Consider the following 15,895-nt stretch of genomic DNA (forward strand, 5'->3'; position numbering starts at 1 on the left):
GTGGGCATTCATGTTCTTCCTATTTTCTAGAAGAGGAGGATGTGAGTCTGAGACAGGAAGAAGCTTGCTGGCGGTCACGCGGCCAGAGAGCACTGGGTTTGGGCACGGGCCTCTGAGGGGAGCCCCGAGCCAGCGCACCTGGGCTCAGACCATAAGGTGGCGATCAGCGAGGGAAAGGTCCTGTCATCACTGGCTTCGCTGCAGGGAAGCAGGGGACGTGCCAAGCTGCCTGGATCCCCCCTCATTCCGTCTCCACTTCACCCGAGTGGGAGCTGAATCCCAGAGCATCCGATTTCACACAGCCAGTTAGGACGTGGCCGTCTCTGTCCTCTAGGTAGGTGACCGAGGCAGAGCGCTGGGATGGTCTGACTCCCCGGCCCCAGTCCCTGCTCAACCAGTGAATGGCAGTGACTCAGGGCAGCCTCTCCCTCTCTCCGCTTCCATTTCCCCACCTGGAAAACTGTGCAGGTTAAAGGAGACGTTGCTGTAGCCTGTAGCCTCGGCCTGCCATGATTCTCCTCCAGTCTAAAAGGTTGTTGGCTCTGAACCCGATTAGGATAAGTCCATTTCAGACAATGTGCGTCCCCCGTGGGCTCTGTTCTCCCCCATCCGCCTCCCATTTGCCTGTCGTCACCTGAAGTAACCACTTACTGAATTACCAAGGAGAAGGCCAGCAGGTCGAGAGAGGGGAAACGGCAAAAACCGATCTTAACAAAAAGTATTTGAACTCCCAATAAAATGTCATCCCTTCCCATTGGCAGATTTTATCACTTTTTATTTAAGCCCCGGGCAGCCAAGCATGTGGACAGGAGCTCGCTTCTGCCCCAGATAGAGAATAACAGGGGCCCTGACCTAGGGAGCCCCCGGGAGGGCGGAGCGCCCTCCACAGGCCGTGATGGAGGGCCCGCTACAGAGCTGGTGCCTGCCAGCCCTCCAGGATGCCTGAAAGCCCGTCACGGGAGGGAGTCTTTTTGGAAATTACATTTAATAATAGCAACAACACCAGCAGCTCTCATTTCTTGAGCGCTCGTCACGTGCCAGGTGCAGAGCTCGGCCCTTACACACCTTGTCTCACTTAATACCCTGCGAGGTGGACACTCTGATTATCTCCATTGTATAGATGAACGAACCAAGGCCCAGCAAGGATAAGTAACTTGCCAAGATCTCATAGGCGGTCGAGAGCAGAGAGGGCTTTAAACCTGGTGTGTCTGACTCTGGTGCGTGTGCTCCTAACCCATTGTCACTGGCCTTTCAGGAGAGGCGTGTGGTTAAGAGTCTCTGGGCTCAGGGGTCCTGTGAAAAATGAACCTGTGTATTCATTCAACAATCAGGAAACTTCGATCATGGACTGGGTAGTAGGTGATACCAAGGAAAAGTTTTGGGTGATGGTGACACAGTTATGTAAGGAGAGATCCAGGGTTTTAGAAATGTCCACTGGATTACGTAGTGATGTTGAGACACGGTGTCTGGCATTTGCTATGAAATCCTTTAGGAAACAAGGAAAACAAACTGGGCAAAAATCTTACTAATTGTTGAATCTGAGTAATGGCTATATGGGGCTCATTGTATTATTATTTCTACTTCCAAGTATGTTTGAAAACATTCATAAGTATGTATTTTAAAATACATACAGGAGTTCCCTGGTAGTCTAGTGGTTAGAATCCAGTGCTTTCACTGCCGTAGCCCAGGTTCAAACCCTGGTCAGGGAACTGAGATCCCACAAGCCGCACAGCATGGCCACAAAAAAAAAAAATACACACAGAACATCATTCGTCATTAGGGATGTGCAAATCAAAACTACAATGAGAAACCAGCTCACATTCATCAAGATGGCTACTATCCCCAAAAAACAAACAAAAAGCAGAAACTAACAAGTGTTAAAGAGAACGTGGACAAATCCATACCCTTGAACATTGTTGGTGGGAATGTAAAATGTTACAGCTGCTGTGAAAAACAGTACAGCAGTTCCTCAAAAAATTAAAAACATAATTACCACATGATCCAGCAAGCCCACATCTGGATATATATCCAAAAGATTTGAAAGCAAGGTCTCAAAGAGATATTTGTACCCCCATGTTCATAGCAGCATTATTCACTGTAGCTAAATGTGGAAGCAACACACATGTCCATCTATGAATGAATCAATAAACAAAATGTGATATATCCAGACAGTGGAACATCATTCAGCCTTTAAACAGAAGGAAATTCTGATACAGGCTACAATGTGGAAGAAGCTTGAGGACGGCATATGCTAAATGAAATGAGGCAGTCAAGAAATGAAAACTGTTGCTTGATTCCACTGATACGACATACCTAGAGGAGTCAAATTCACAGAGCTCCAGTTTGGGAGGAAGAAAAAGTTCTGGAGTTGAATAATGGTGATGGTTGCCCAGCAATGTGAATGTACTTGATAATACTGAATGGTACACTTAAAAATGGTCCAGATGGTAACTTTTATGTTTTTGTGTAATTTACCACAATTTAAAAAAAGTTTTTAAAACACGCACATACACAAAATGAACCATTTTGCTGTGTGCCCATGTGAACGTTCTCCAGAAGCTGTTTGAAGTAGAAAAACAAGCAAATACAGTACCATGTAGTTAAGTAGATGCATAGGAAAAAATTCTGTAAAGACACGGAATTGTCTTTCTGTGGTTTTCTCTGGGGAGTGAGACGGAGGTGGCTGGGAAGTAGGAAACCTGGACTTTCTATTTTGTAAGTTTTTATGCTATTTGAACTGTTGAAACAAAAACTGTTCTATGCATTATTTTGGAAAAAAGTTTGATTTTTTTTTTTTAGTGCAACTACGGTCCCTGGGACAGGAAGTTATCACCAGCCCCAACACATTAGCAATGACTGTAGGATAGATTTGGCCCTGACCTCTGGCCCTGGAGGAAAGACGGGGATGGCTCTCTCTGTGTTTCTGCGTGAAGGAGAGGGAGGGGGGTTATGAGGGGACTGGGTCTGAGCAGGAGACACATGAGGCCTCGTTGGATCCTGCGACTGCTTGTGCAAGGAAAGGGCTCTGAATCATGAAACAGGATCGTGAACAGAGGGGCAGAGGAGCCCCTGGGGCAGCCCCACCTGAGCATTGGGACAGGTGGGGTGAGACGCAGCCCTGAACCCAGCCCAAGGCCTGTGTGTCAGTCCAAGCCCTGCAGTCTCCAACCCCGGGACCCAGGAAGGCCTCAGGCATTTCATTTATAAAATATAAAGGGTCAGGCTTCCCTGGTGGCGCAGTGGTTGAGAGTCCGCCTGCCGACGGGGGGGACACGGGTTCGTGCCCTGGTCCGGGAAGATCCCACATGCCGCGGAGCGGCTGGGCCCGTGAGCCATGGCCGCTGAGCCTGCGCTTCTGGCGCCTGTGCTCCGCAGTGGGAGAGGCCACAACAGTGAGAGGCCCGTGTACCGCAAAAAAAAAAAAAATATATATATATATATATATATATATATATATATATATAAAGGGTCATATCTGCTCTCAGACCACCAGGATAATTTTTTAAAAGAGAATGGATGACAACAATTAATATTTATCATGCTCAGAATATGCACCTAGCCCTACACTAAGAGCTTTATTTGTATCGGTTCATTTAATCCTTATTAAACAGCACTATGAGGAGAGAGAACCACCATAATCCCTATTTCACAGATGAGAAAACTGAGGCACAGAGAGACTGAATGACTTGCCCAAAGTCATTACACAGCTAGTAAGTAGCAAAGTTGACTATGTGTCTGGAATCTGGTCTAACAACCATGTTCCAATGGTGCCTCTCAGTGGAGACTCTATGACTCAGGACTCCACTGGAAGGAAGTGACAGAAACCCAAACAAGCAAGTTCAAACATAAAAAAATATATATATAAAAAATATCTTGGATAAAGAAAAGGAAAACTCTAAGGTCCTGCTTCAGGCACAGCTGGATCCAGGTGCTCAAGTGATGTGTGGAATTCACCTCCCTCCATCTCCCACTCTGCTTTCACCCAGGCAGGCTCTATTCTCAAGCAGACTCCCACATGGGTGGCAAAGAAGTTCCCAGAACTTTAGGCTTTGGTCCCACCAGTCTGGCAACCCCCAAAGAGCAAGGGATTCCTTCCAATTAAACTCCCAGGTTTGGGTCTCACTGGATGGGCTCGGGCCACATCCTCATTCCGAACCAAGCCCTGTGATTTGAGGAAGGCCTGGGTCTGAGTAGAAGAGGGGGGTTCCCCAAAGGAAAATTCAGGCCATTCCTGAAGAATGAATGATGGCCGCTGGGCAGGTAGAAATGTCAGCAGTCCCTTCGACGTGGAAGTGCTTAGAATTCTGTCAGGCAGGGTCAGACATGGGAATTATTACTATAGGAGACCACTGTGTGCATGGCATCTGCCACAAACCCAGGCTGAGACCCCCGAGTCCACAGAGGGGTTGGCAGGACATTACTGTTGGTCTGGCATCACCACACACATTGGCTGGTCTCAGAAGGATGCAGAGAGCAGCACGGGTCTGCGGCCCTGGGGTCTGCATTCCCTCCCTGGTTCTGCAATCCCTGGCTGTGTGGCCTTGGGAACATGGCCTAAACTGTGCTCAGCCTCAGTTTCCTCATCTGAAAAATGGGAACTACAAAACCTCATGTACAGGATCGCAGTAAGGAGTGCATGAGAAAAGGATCTGGGTGCCTGGAACCATCCCAGCAAACCTCAGGGGCTCAATCAATGATTCTTTTTTAATGTAGGAAATCATTTAATATAAATCTCAGTAATTACTGTAACACATTGAATTTTTAAGTAAAATTTTATTCTGGAATACATTGAGATTTGCTGAAAGGCCGTTTGTCAATACCAAAAGACTAACACTGGTACGTTATTATGAGCTAAACTACAGACTCTACCCATATTTCACCATTTCTTTGTTTTAGTTTAATTATTTATTTTATATTAGGGTATAGTTGATTTACAATTTTGTGTTAGTTTCAGGTGTACAGCAAACTGATTCAGTTATGCATATACATATCCTTTTTTTTCCAGATTCTTTTCCCATACAGGTTATTACAGAATATTGAGTAGCATTCCCTGTGCTATACAGTAGGTCCTTGTTGATCATCTCTTTTGTATATAGTAGTGTGTATATGTTAATCCCAAACTCCTAATTTATCCCTCCCCCCACATCCTTCCCCTCTGGTAATCATAAGTTTGTTTTCGAAGGCTGTGAGTCCGTTTCTGTTTTGTAAATAAGTTCATTTGTTTCATTTTTTTTAGATTCTGCATATAAGTGATATCTTATCAATCAATGACTTTTAAGAGTTCCCCGCCCTGGGAGGCCCTTTGGGCATCTGAACTGAGGACCAGAGGACTTCAGGAAAGCAATTCCTCTTTGCTTTAGCTGTTGGCAGACTTTAACGAAAGCAAATTAAATAAAAGCCAATACTGGGACTTTCTTAAATCTTTTCCAAGGCACTTGACCCAGCAGTGGCGCAAATACAAAGAGCCAGTCCTTCCAAGGCAATGGATGGGTGCAAAGATGAGCTCGAGGGTCCCAGAGGCCCAGGGCCTAGGATGCACCTCTGCTCCGGGGTCCCCCTGAGGCTGTTCTGAGAGGGGGTGAGGGAGACTCAGCTGCGACTGTAGAAGTACTGTGTCACCTGTAATGACTCCAAAGAGGTGGGGTTCCCAAAGAGGGTGCCACAGGCCCCGCAGCCCTTGGGGAGCTAACAGGCACGCGGTGCCTTCTGGGTGACTTGAAAATGTTAAGAAAGCCTCCCTTTGTGCAAAATGTGAAATAATGTAAATGTCCCCTTTCAAAGGTTTAAAATGTGTCATGAATTCCATAACTGGGAATCTGCTGGCTAAATGAGTCATAAACTGGGCTTTCTGTACTGCCCGTGTCCGCGCCACCAGAGCTGCTGCATAATCACGCCCTGCACTCGATCCACGCTGCGGGAAATCGGTCCTGAATTATTCATGTTGTGGGTGTCACAGTAGCTTAAAGAGTGGATGCTCTTGCTGAAACATAATCACCCTGACTTGGGAACAAGCAGCTGTGCTCAAACCTGCTCTCGGCACGTGCCAGGCACCCCATAAATCACTGTGGGGAGGGGCAGAGGGAGAGGACGGTTGAAATCAGGGATCCCAGGCCACATCCAGCCCAATTCCTATCTGGAAATAAAGCTTTATTGGGTCATTGATTTAGGTACTGGCTACGGCTTCTTCCACACGACAGCAGCTGAGTGGAGTCGCTGAGACAGAAAGGAACAGCCTGCAAACCTCAAATATTTACTAACTGGTCCTTTCCAGAAAAATGGCTGACTCCTAGTTTAAAGTCAAGCACGCTTCTTTCTCGCAGGACTTCTCAGGGGCCTTTAAAGTGTTATTAGACAACGTGAACTGCCACACAAGGGATTTCCCAAACCTATTAGATGGAGAACCTTCTCTTCCCTGGGGCATCTCGCAAGCCTGGGGTCCACGAGCCACACTGGCCACACAGGCCCCACTGTGGCCTGCGCATGGCATCCTGGAACTGAGGTTATAGGAGCAGTAGGATGTTGTGATGAGCCCCCCCAGCATCTGAGTGACCAAGCAAAGAGTTCTGAGATTCCTGAACTTGCCTATCAATCCATCCTGCCTCCCCCGATCATGAACTCTAGGACACCTCTGTCTGTGTCCCCCCAAATGGCAGCTCCACTCACTGTAGCCAGGAGGAAAGTGCAGCCCAAGGCAGGAGAGCGAAGGTCGCCCGCTTGGAATGCCCACAAGCAGTGTCCTATGGGAGGAAGTCTAGCTCTCGGGTCAGCCGTCCTGCCCAGGGGTGTTTGCAAAACGGGAACCAGTCACCGAGAGCCGCCAGCGAACATGAGTCACTGCTCCCTCAAATCAACAAACAAGGCCGCAGACCCAGACACCAGCTCTCTCCCTGGAGCATCGCCTGCCCCTCAAGGGCCTCAGCCCTGCCTCTCCCAGCCCCGGGGCACTGAGCTGGCAAAGACTGGCAAGTGGAGGCAGCTGCTCCTTCCTCCAGCCTCAGACCTCAGGCACGTCCGGCCACGCACGCCACACCCTGTGCAACCACTGTCCACATCCCCGATGCAGGCCCAGGCAGCGTGGCAGAAGTGCCCACACGCATCGGGCACAGGATCAGGAAAACCCAACCTCTGCCCCGGAGGGCTCATCAGCCAAAGTGAAAGGAATCATGGAGGAACAGGCAAAGTGCTGTGAAAGAGGGGAAATCCAGGAAGGCTTCCTGGATGGTGTGGCTCCTAAGGTGTGCCTGCATAGAGGGTATTGACCAGGGAGACTCCAAGGGCAGAAAGACATATCAGAGAGCGGGACAAACTGCCCAGGGCAGGGAGCAGCGAGCACAGAGCATTCTGAGGAGCGGTTTGTTCCACGTCTGCTTGAGGGCAGCCTCGTGCACGCTGAAAGACCCTGGGCTGGGCAGCCTGATTGGGGACGGGGGTGGCAAAGGCCCTGACGGCAGGAGGGGAACTGCTGGCAGCAGAGAGGGCTCTTAGGACCTCTGAGCTGGGCAGCAGCGTGATCAGAACTGGCTGTGCCAGCGAACGAGAAGCACTGTGGCTGCTGCTTCCTTTCATCCTCGTGATGCCTTCAGGAGGTGGGTGTGACCCTTATCCCTGCTTTCCTAAGGAAGAGGTTCAGGGAGGTTAACTTGCCCAAGGCCACCCAGCCAGGAAGTGGCAGAGACAGATTTTTGTTTGTTTGTTTTGCGGTACGCGGGCCTCTCACTGTTGTGGCCTCTCCCGTTGCGGAGCACACGCTCCGGAAGCGCAGGCTCAGCGGCCATGGCTCACAGGCCCAGCTGCTCCGCGGCATGTGGGATCCTACCGAACCGGGGCACGAATCCGCGTCCCCCACATCGGCAGGCGGACTCTCAACCACTGCGCCGCCAGGGAAGCCCAAGGACAGATGTTTGAATCCAGACTCTTGACTGCTCTTTCGTAGCCTCTTCCTGGGGGGGAGAAAGAAGACCCAACACGCTGGGCTGTGAGCTGTGCTCCAGCTCTGTTGCTGAGTCATTTCCTCCAGTCGGCCCCACCGAACGCTGCACTCGAGCATCAGGAAGGAGGACCCCGCCAGCCCTGACTGTGGTGGTCTTCCTGGAGCTGCTCCTTGGCCAGGCTGGGGGCCTCCAGGAAGCCACTAATGTCAGCTGGTCTCAATCCCCATGGCCTGGCACAGAGCCCGGCACAGAGTAGGCACTCAGCAAATAATTGTTGAATGAACAAATGGTTGAACAGCTGTTTGTAAATAACTAAAACACACGCCATGGCAACCAGCTTTCCTCTCTAATCCACGTGAAAAGAAAAAATGAAGCTCTCCAAATATTTGCGCGGTAATAATCCATCTTGAAGTTGAAATATGTTCCCCCAAATTACCCGCCACGTCTGATTTCAAAGAACTTATATTCTTGTCGACTTCAAGATGGAGCATGTCAAATCCTGACAGTCAGGACAAGAGGAGATGTTCAAAACGACAGCAGCCGGCCCCTGACAGCTCCCCGGGCCCCAGGGAAGACACGGGAGGGAGAAGCTGAGTCTCTCCTCCGGGCTGGTGGGGCTTACACGGCGGCACCAGCTTCTTGGGTTTCCCCATGAGCTGGACATTCCTTCCACTAACCCAGGAATTTGATGCAATAAATCTCATGATTACTGATGGTTCCTCTACTCCAGGTGTGGGTTTATTGGCCAAGGATTAAACATCTCATTCAAGGTGATCTAACTACATTTCTGGAGAGAGAAAAACAGAGGCAGAAGAATGCAGGGCACACAGCCTGTCCCTGGAGGATAGGCTCATGGGGGATCTGGGTTTCAGAAAACAAAAGATCATGTGTTGCCAGAGACCTGCAGCTGCAGGACCCTCGATGGGACCGTTCGGTCCAGCTGTGCTAGCATGGGTGGGACAGGAAGGGGTTGGAAAACACAGATGAGCCAGGCGGGTGAGGCCCCTGCAGAGCAAGATGGACTGGGTTCAGGTTCTAGTTCTGCCACTTGCTGGCTCTGTGACCTTGAGAAAGTCACTTAACCTCATGAGTAAAATGGGAATAACAATAAAACCCACCTTGCAATGTTGTTGTGAGGATTATAAGTAATTATACATAAATGGCCATTCTTGTGCCTAGTTTATCATAAAAGCTACTGCCCCATCTCTCCTTCCAACATCTCTGCTGAAGTTTCCTCTTATTAAAGAAGAAAAAAATACATGTACATGTCCGATAATACCTGGGCCAGGGACTTTGTGTAGTGTCTCAGGCTGTCAAAGAGACGTAAGTGGAGCTGGCAGGCACTCTTCACGGAGGACACTCACCTCCACACTCCAGGGAAGTGCTTGGCACTGGAGTTTATTCTAAGCCACGCAGATTCTACTCAGACCACCCATTGTGCCCCCCATTCTGTCAAGAAATGTTGGGGGGTTCCCACAATGGCCAGGCCCAGTGCTGGGACACAGGGACACTCTGACCTGCTCTCCACCCCCGGGGGCTCACAGCCACGTGGGTTCTGGACCTTGGGACCATCCGGGGCTGGAACGATGTCCAGGGTCTCAGAGGGCTTTAAGCCCATTCCTACCAGTGGCAATGCTTCCTCCACAAAGAGATTGCCGTCCAGTCCTAATAAAATCCCTCCAAGCCCAGAATTTTAATAAGCAGATAAACAGGTGGTATCGTATTTCTTTTAAAATACATATAAATAATGTTCCCTGAGCAAAGATGCTATGCATCCCCCAATAATCCTGCATCATCCTTCCCCTCCCCCTGAGCCAGCTGGGGCTCTGGGTTCAGTGCTCTGGGGGTGTAACTGACACCATGCCAAGAGCATCTCAAAATATTGACACATCTGCTCCTCATGACAACCTGGGAGAGCTGGGGCCGTGAGCACCCTCCTTTTGCGGATGTGGAAACTGAGACATGGAAAAGTGAAGAGACTTGCCCAAGGCCAAGCCAGGCCCTACCCTGACTTCTCTCTCCAAAGGGGCCAGGCTACTGACGCTGGCAAAGAAGAGGTCCACCATGCCATGGCCAGAAGGGCCAAGTCCACATCCATCTGCAGAGTCCCGCAGGAAAGGGCATCTGGCTCTCACACCTCCCCTCTGTGATCCTGGGTCTATCCTGCTTGACAGTGCAGGGTTCTTGCCCCTCAAGAGCTGACCGGGAAAATAGGGCCCGGTGTTCTGGACAGTGAGAGGGTCCGGGACTTGAAAGGGAACAAGGAACAGGGCCTCCTCCTCTCAGGATACAGGAGTTAGCAAACACCAATACAGGATACCTAGTGAAATTTGCATTTCAGATAACACATTTTTAACATAAGTAGTCACATGCAGTATTGGGGATATACTAAGAAAGTATTCGTAGTTGATCTGCAATGCAAAGGTAACCACGTGTCCTGCATTTTTTCTGGCAGCCCTACCCCTCATCTCCCACTACTCCCGATAGCACTGGTGCGAGCTCAGGATGGGGTTTGGGGCCCAAAATCACACCTCTTCCTACTCTAGGTTATGGTGACCGAATATAATCACATAGGGTGATCGGCAGGGATGAAAGTCATGGCTTTATGAATATTATCATCAGATTGGAGAACGTGCCCTGCATGTGCAACAAAGTGACCCGGGTCGATGGCGGCTCCCGTCCTCAGCGGTGTGACCCAGCCATATCCCTTCATGTCCGAGCCTTGGTTTCCTTTCCTGCAACTTGGGGCTAATAATGAACCTGCCCTACCTGCTCCCAGAACCGCTGCGTGATGGACCCTCCATTACATGCACAAGTGCTCCAGGGAAGCTGGAGTCCTAGCGAGTCCTACTGGGTTATAATTTATTCGTGTCACTTTAATAACAATAAATGAACAGGTTGATTCATTTCCTGACTCCGAGGTGCTTCCCTAGCTTTCTCTACCAGCCTAGTTTTCTGCCTGTACACAGAGTTCATGGAAACACTATATTCTGGAGGTGGTTAAAAAGGAAGCGAAGCCATAGCAAATTCGATTTATGTTTCTAATTCCATTTGAAACGACTTTGGCAATAAATAAACCACTCTCTCTGATTCTCTTAAATCAGCATATTTCAGCAGCAAAGTGACATGTTGGAATCAGCAGTGTGCTGCATCTCACTCCGTTGGCCCACCTGTGTCCACAGTGAAGGGACTCTGAGGTCTGGCCCAGTGCCAGGCTGCTGGCCTCTGCAAGCATCAAGACACTGCCAACCGCTTTGGTCCCTGGCTCCGAGGGGCAGTAACTCTCCCCAGCACGAGGCCTGGTGAGCTGCTGGGGTCGGCCTCTCTCGGTTCCTCTATGGTTGCAGGGCGCCCAAGGAGGTTTCACTCTGTTGAGTCTGTGAATGGATGTGGGGTGTTCAAGAGGGATGGGGAGGTTTGGGTGGAGATGCCAGCCGAGGCAGGATTCCAGGACTGGTGTGTGAACCAAGGGCCCTGCCCTTTACCTTAAGCAATTACCCGGGGATTGTTGCTGGGTCAGGGATACTGTGAGTTCATGAGCACAGCTAAGCATGGGGCCCTGGAGTCATCCCGGATCAGCCCCCTACTAATCAGAGAGGCTGGGGGGCGCCTGAGCCCAGGATCCCCATTCACTCGCCTGGGTAATGGGGATGATTCTGTTGTCCACCGCTAAGCTGCCATGAAAATGACCTCACAGCATCTGTCATCACCGACTAAAGCACTTAGCACAGGGCCTGGCAGCTGTCAGCTCAACACAACAGATAGAGAGGGCTTCTTACCAGTGGGCAGACACCCTGGGAGCTCAGAGAAGCTATGCACATGTGCACACACACCCTGACACCTAGAGACACACACACACACACACACACACACACACACACGCTGACACTCAGAGGGTTTGAGGTAAGGCCCTGGCACGTGGATGTTTAACAAGCAGCCCAGGTGACTCCAATCACAAGGAAGCCTGAGGCACCGCACTAAGGGAAGCCGGGGCTCCCCAGCCCTCTGCAGTGTCAGAAACACCTGGAGAGCTTATTACACTGCAGCTGGGGCCCCAGGTCTGCATCTCTAACAAGGCCCCAGGCGATACTGAGGCTGCTGGGCAGGGATCCTCCCTTTAGTGGGGGAATTACTGCAACTGTGCAGGGACATGCAGAGCTCTTTGAAGAGAGGCCAGAGGCTGTGATGATTTGGGGAGGGAGGCAGACATTGGCCACCAGGAGCTCCTCCACCTGCAGCCAGCATCCACCGGTCCCTCCGATCCAGCAAGTACAAAGCGATCCAGAAGCAGGCGGGCGTGCCTCACGCCTCCGTCCTCCTCAGCCCTGCACCTGACTGCTCCCCAAGTGGGTCTATTCCAGCAATTATTGCTGTGTGGCCTAAAGCAATCACTTTAGTGTATTCCTGGATTGGGTTCTACAGGCCGGGAGCTCAGGCAGGGCATCCGGACAGCTTGTCTCTGCTCCACAGTAACTGGAGCCGTAGCTGGGAAGACTCAGGACTGGAGTCTGGAATCACCCTGCGGCATCTTCACTCGCATCTCTGGCAGGTGGTGCTAATAGCAGCTGGGGCCTCAGCTGCGTCTGTTGGACAGAACCCAACATGTACACGTGGCCTCTTCACGTGGCCGGGGCTTCCTCCCAGCATGGCAGCCTCAGGGCAGTCAGATTTTTCTAGAGATGTCAGGGCTCCCCGGAGAACCTCACTCTGTTACTTCCACCCCATTCTGGCACCTAGAAGATCAGCCCAATGCAAGGGCAGGGATATCAGTGCCAGCCCTCCATGGGAAGAGTGCCACAGAACTCACAGACATGTTCCAAAGCCACCCACCAAGTGTCTCCAGGGACTTCCCTGGCGGTCCAGTTGTTAGGACTCCGCACTTCCACTGCAGGGGGCACAGTTTGGATCCCTGGTCGGGGAACTAAGATCCCGCAAGCAAGCCGTGCAGCACGGCCAAAAATAATAAAATAAAATAGAATAAAATAAAATGTGTCTCCAGAAGGCACTCTCCCCTTCAGCCCCCAGCCTCCACCTTGGTCTGGGGGCTCCCTGCCTCCCATCAGGGCTTTTGAAACACCTTCGTTGTTGGTCTGCCCACCTCCAGCCTTGCCCTCCAGGCCAGCCATCACCAGCAGGGATGTCCATAACAAAAACAGATCCAGTTGCTTCCTACCCGGTCTCCTCTGGCAGAGCCAGTGGTCTGACTCGCAGCATTCCTTTCTCCCAGCCTCATGGCCTCCCAGTCTCTGCTCTAATCACGTTGCATTCCAAACCTTCCACTCACCTTCCTGCTCTGCCACCTTCACACAAGCTGGTTTCTCTACAGGGAAATGCCCCTTCTTCCCTTATGCGGATCCTAGCAAACTCCTATTCATCCTTCAAAATCCAGCTCCAACCTCACATCCTCTGTGATGCCGTCTCCAACCCATTTATGATTATAATTGGGTGCAGATCAAAGGTTCCCAGTCTTAGCTGCACACTGGAATCACCCGGGGAGCTTTGACATATATTGATAGCTGGCTGCCACCGCCAGACATGCCGATTTAGTGGACTGGGTGCAGCCTGAGCATGGGGACTTTTAAAACTCCCAGAAGATCCTAGGGTGCAGCTAAGGTTAAGAACTGCTTGTATAGACCAATGGCTCACAATATGGCTGCACATGAAAATCATCCGGGGATTTTGAAAAGCATGCCTTTTCCCCAGGGCCCTACCTCAAAGCTATCAAATCAGAATCTATAGGGGTGGGGCCCAGACAATGTAATGGGTCCTTTATGAAACCTCCCCAGATGATTATGTAGCCAGGGTGGAGACACACGGGGGGCAGGTTCTAGCTCTCATTCACAGCATGACATCATGGGGCATATGCTCAAAACCTCCAACTAATTTTCAATTTATAAGATGATCTTTATCCTAGAAGTGCACAAGGTCAGTCTGTTGAGTTTTTATAGAACACATCACGAGGCACTTTCCAATTTTAAAACCAATAAATGAATGCAAAATATGAATAATTTAAATGTCAACTTCATGCACATAATAGATCCTCAATAAATATTCATTGAATGAATTAATCAGTCAATCAATCAATACAGTCCTAGTTTTAGAGCTGTCCAGAACACTCCTACACCCCTCCCCAGACTGTGAGCTCCCTGAGGGCAGGCCTGGGACCCCAGCGCCCAAGCAAGGACATTTGCTGAATGAAGCAATGACTCTGCACCCAAAGCAAAAGGGCCCTGAATGTTTACGGCTGTCTCTCTATTTTCTAGGTGTGCCATGAATTACTAGATGAACAGGGGAAATGCAAATATGTCATTTGCATTTGAAAGGATGACAATGTTACAATTTAATTATGGAAAAATTATTGGTTATTGTGCTTTTTTAGAGGCCTGGGGAGAAGCCCAGACATGGCTTTTCAACTTGACAAGAAGCCAAAGGCTCAAAGCCCAGACACGCATGGAGTCAGGTCAGGTGCCCAGTGCTGCTCCACGCACCGTCCCCCACAATGCGGTGGCTCAGCCTTTCCTAAGCAGCCCTCGCTGGGGCCGTGGCCTCTGCTCCATGGCTGGTGGAGGGTGGATGGTGGAACCGTGGCCTGTGCAGCTCCCCTGTCTTGTGACCTCAGCTGATTTGGCCCCTTAATGGTGAGAATATTCTTCCCCAAAGCCCCCCACCAGCATGGAGCTGCAGCCCAGTGGTAAAGAGGAAGAGATCTCAATCAGACATCCAGGGTTCCAGTGCCTGGTCCACCACCTATTAGCTGTGTGACTAGGGCAAATCACTGAGCCTCTCTGAGCTCCAGTTTCCCCGCCTATACAACAACATCGATGTAGTACCCGCCCCAAAGGTCACTATGAGATGAAGATGGAGTGATGTCTACAGAGCCTGAACACCAGGCCTGGTGTGGAAAAAGGGATCGGGATTTGACAGGTGACAGCACAGAGGTTGAGCGCTCAGATTCCAGGCTGCCTGTTAGTCACTGTGCCACTTGGAGCAAGTCGCTTACCTTGGTAAGACTCAGTTTTTACATCTGTAAAATGGGCCCAAGAGCAGAACTCATCACAAGATCACTGAGATGTGCTAGTGCCATGAAGGACAAATCATGGTCACTGGCTTGCGCTGAACACTCAGTATTAGCTGTCAGAATTATTTCCACTTTTTTAGTACTATGGTTATTGATAACTGCCATTTCTTATAATAGTAAGGAGCTGACTCTTCTCCTGGCAAGGGTACGGTCATGGTTTGTGTGCTGACAGCACCCTAGAGACTTACAAAAAGCACTCCCCCAACCAACGCAGGCCCCACCAGAACTCTGATGTAACTGTTTTCTAATCAGGGGAAAAACATGGTCCACAGGAGGTGGACAGAGAGGGGAGTTGCATGTCACAGGCCTGTGTCTGCCCTTGCATAACCTGCCACCACCAAGGCTGGAGCGAAGGACAAATTCAGGCCCCCATGTGGGATGACAGCCCCTTTTCCCACTTATAACCTGGGCCACCTCGGCAAACAAACAGCTCATTGCACCAAGCCTAGAGGGGGAGTGAGAGTCCGCAGGCAGCCTCCCTCTGGAAGCATCCCAGGCCCCGCCTTCTCCTCCCATGCCCCGGAAGCAACCTGTGGGCCAGGTGGGAACATGTGTCCAGGACAAGGTCTGAGTCAGGGCGACGCAGACCAGGCCACCTCCAGCCCTGCCTGGACACAAGACTCCTTCCCAAATGCACACGAGTCCTGGTACAGGTAAGAGAAAGGAAGACAGAACATTCTTTGGCAAAGTGTGGCATCCTCGGGACTTCCCTGGCAGTCCAGTAGTTAGGACTCTGCACTTCCACTGCAGGGCCACAGGTTTGATCCCTGGTTAGGGAACTAAGATCCCGCAAGCCACATGGTGTGGCCAAAAAAATAAATAAAAGTGTGCCATCCTCCACCCACCTGTGTGCACCCAGGTGGCAATGTCCTTGAACAAAGGCCAG

The sequence above is a fragment of the Aethalodelphis obliquidens genome, unplaced genomic scaffold, assembly GCF_003676395.1.
Source record: "Aethalodelphis obliquidens isolate GAN/ISIS:26980383/991018 unplaced genomic scaffold, ASM367639v1 scaffold11, whole genome shotgun sequence".
NCBI lineage: Eukaryota > Metazoa > Chordata > Mammalia > Artiodactyla > Delphinidae > Aethalodelphis > Aethalodelphis obliquidens.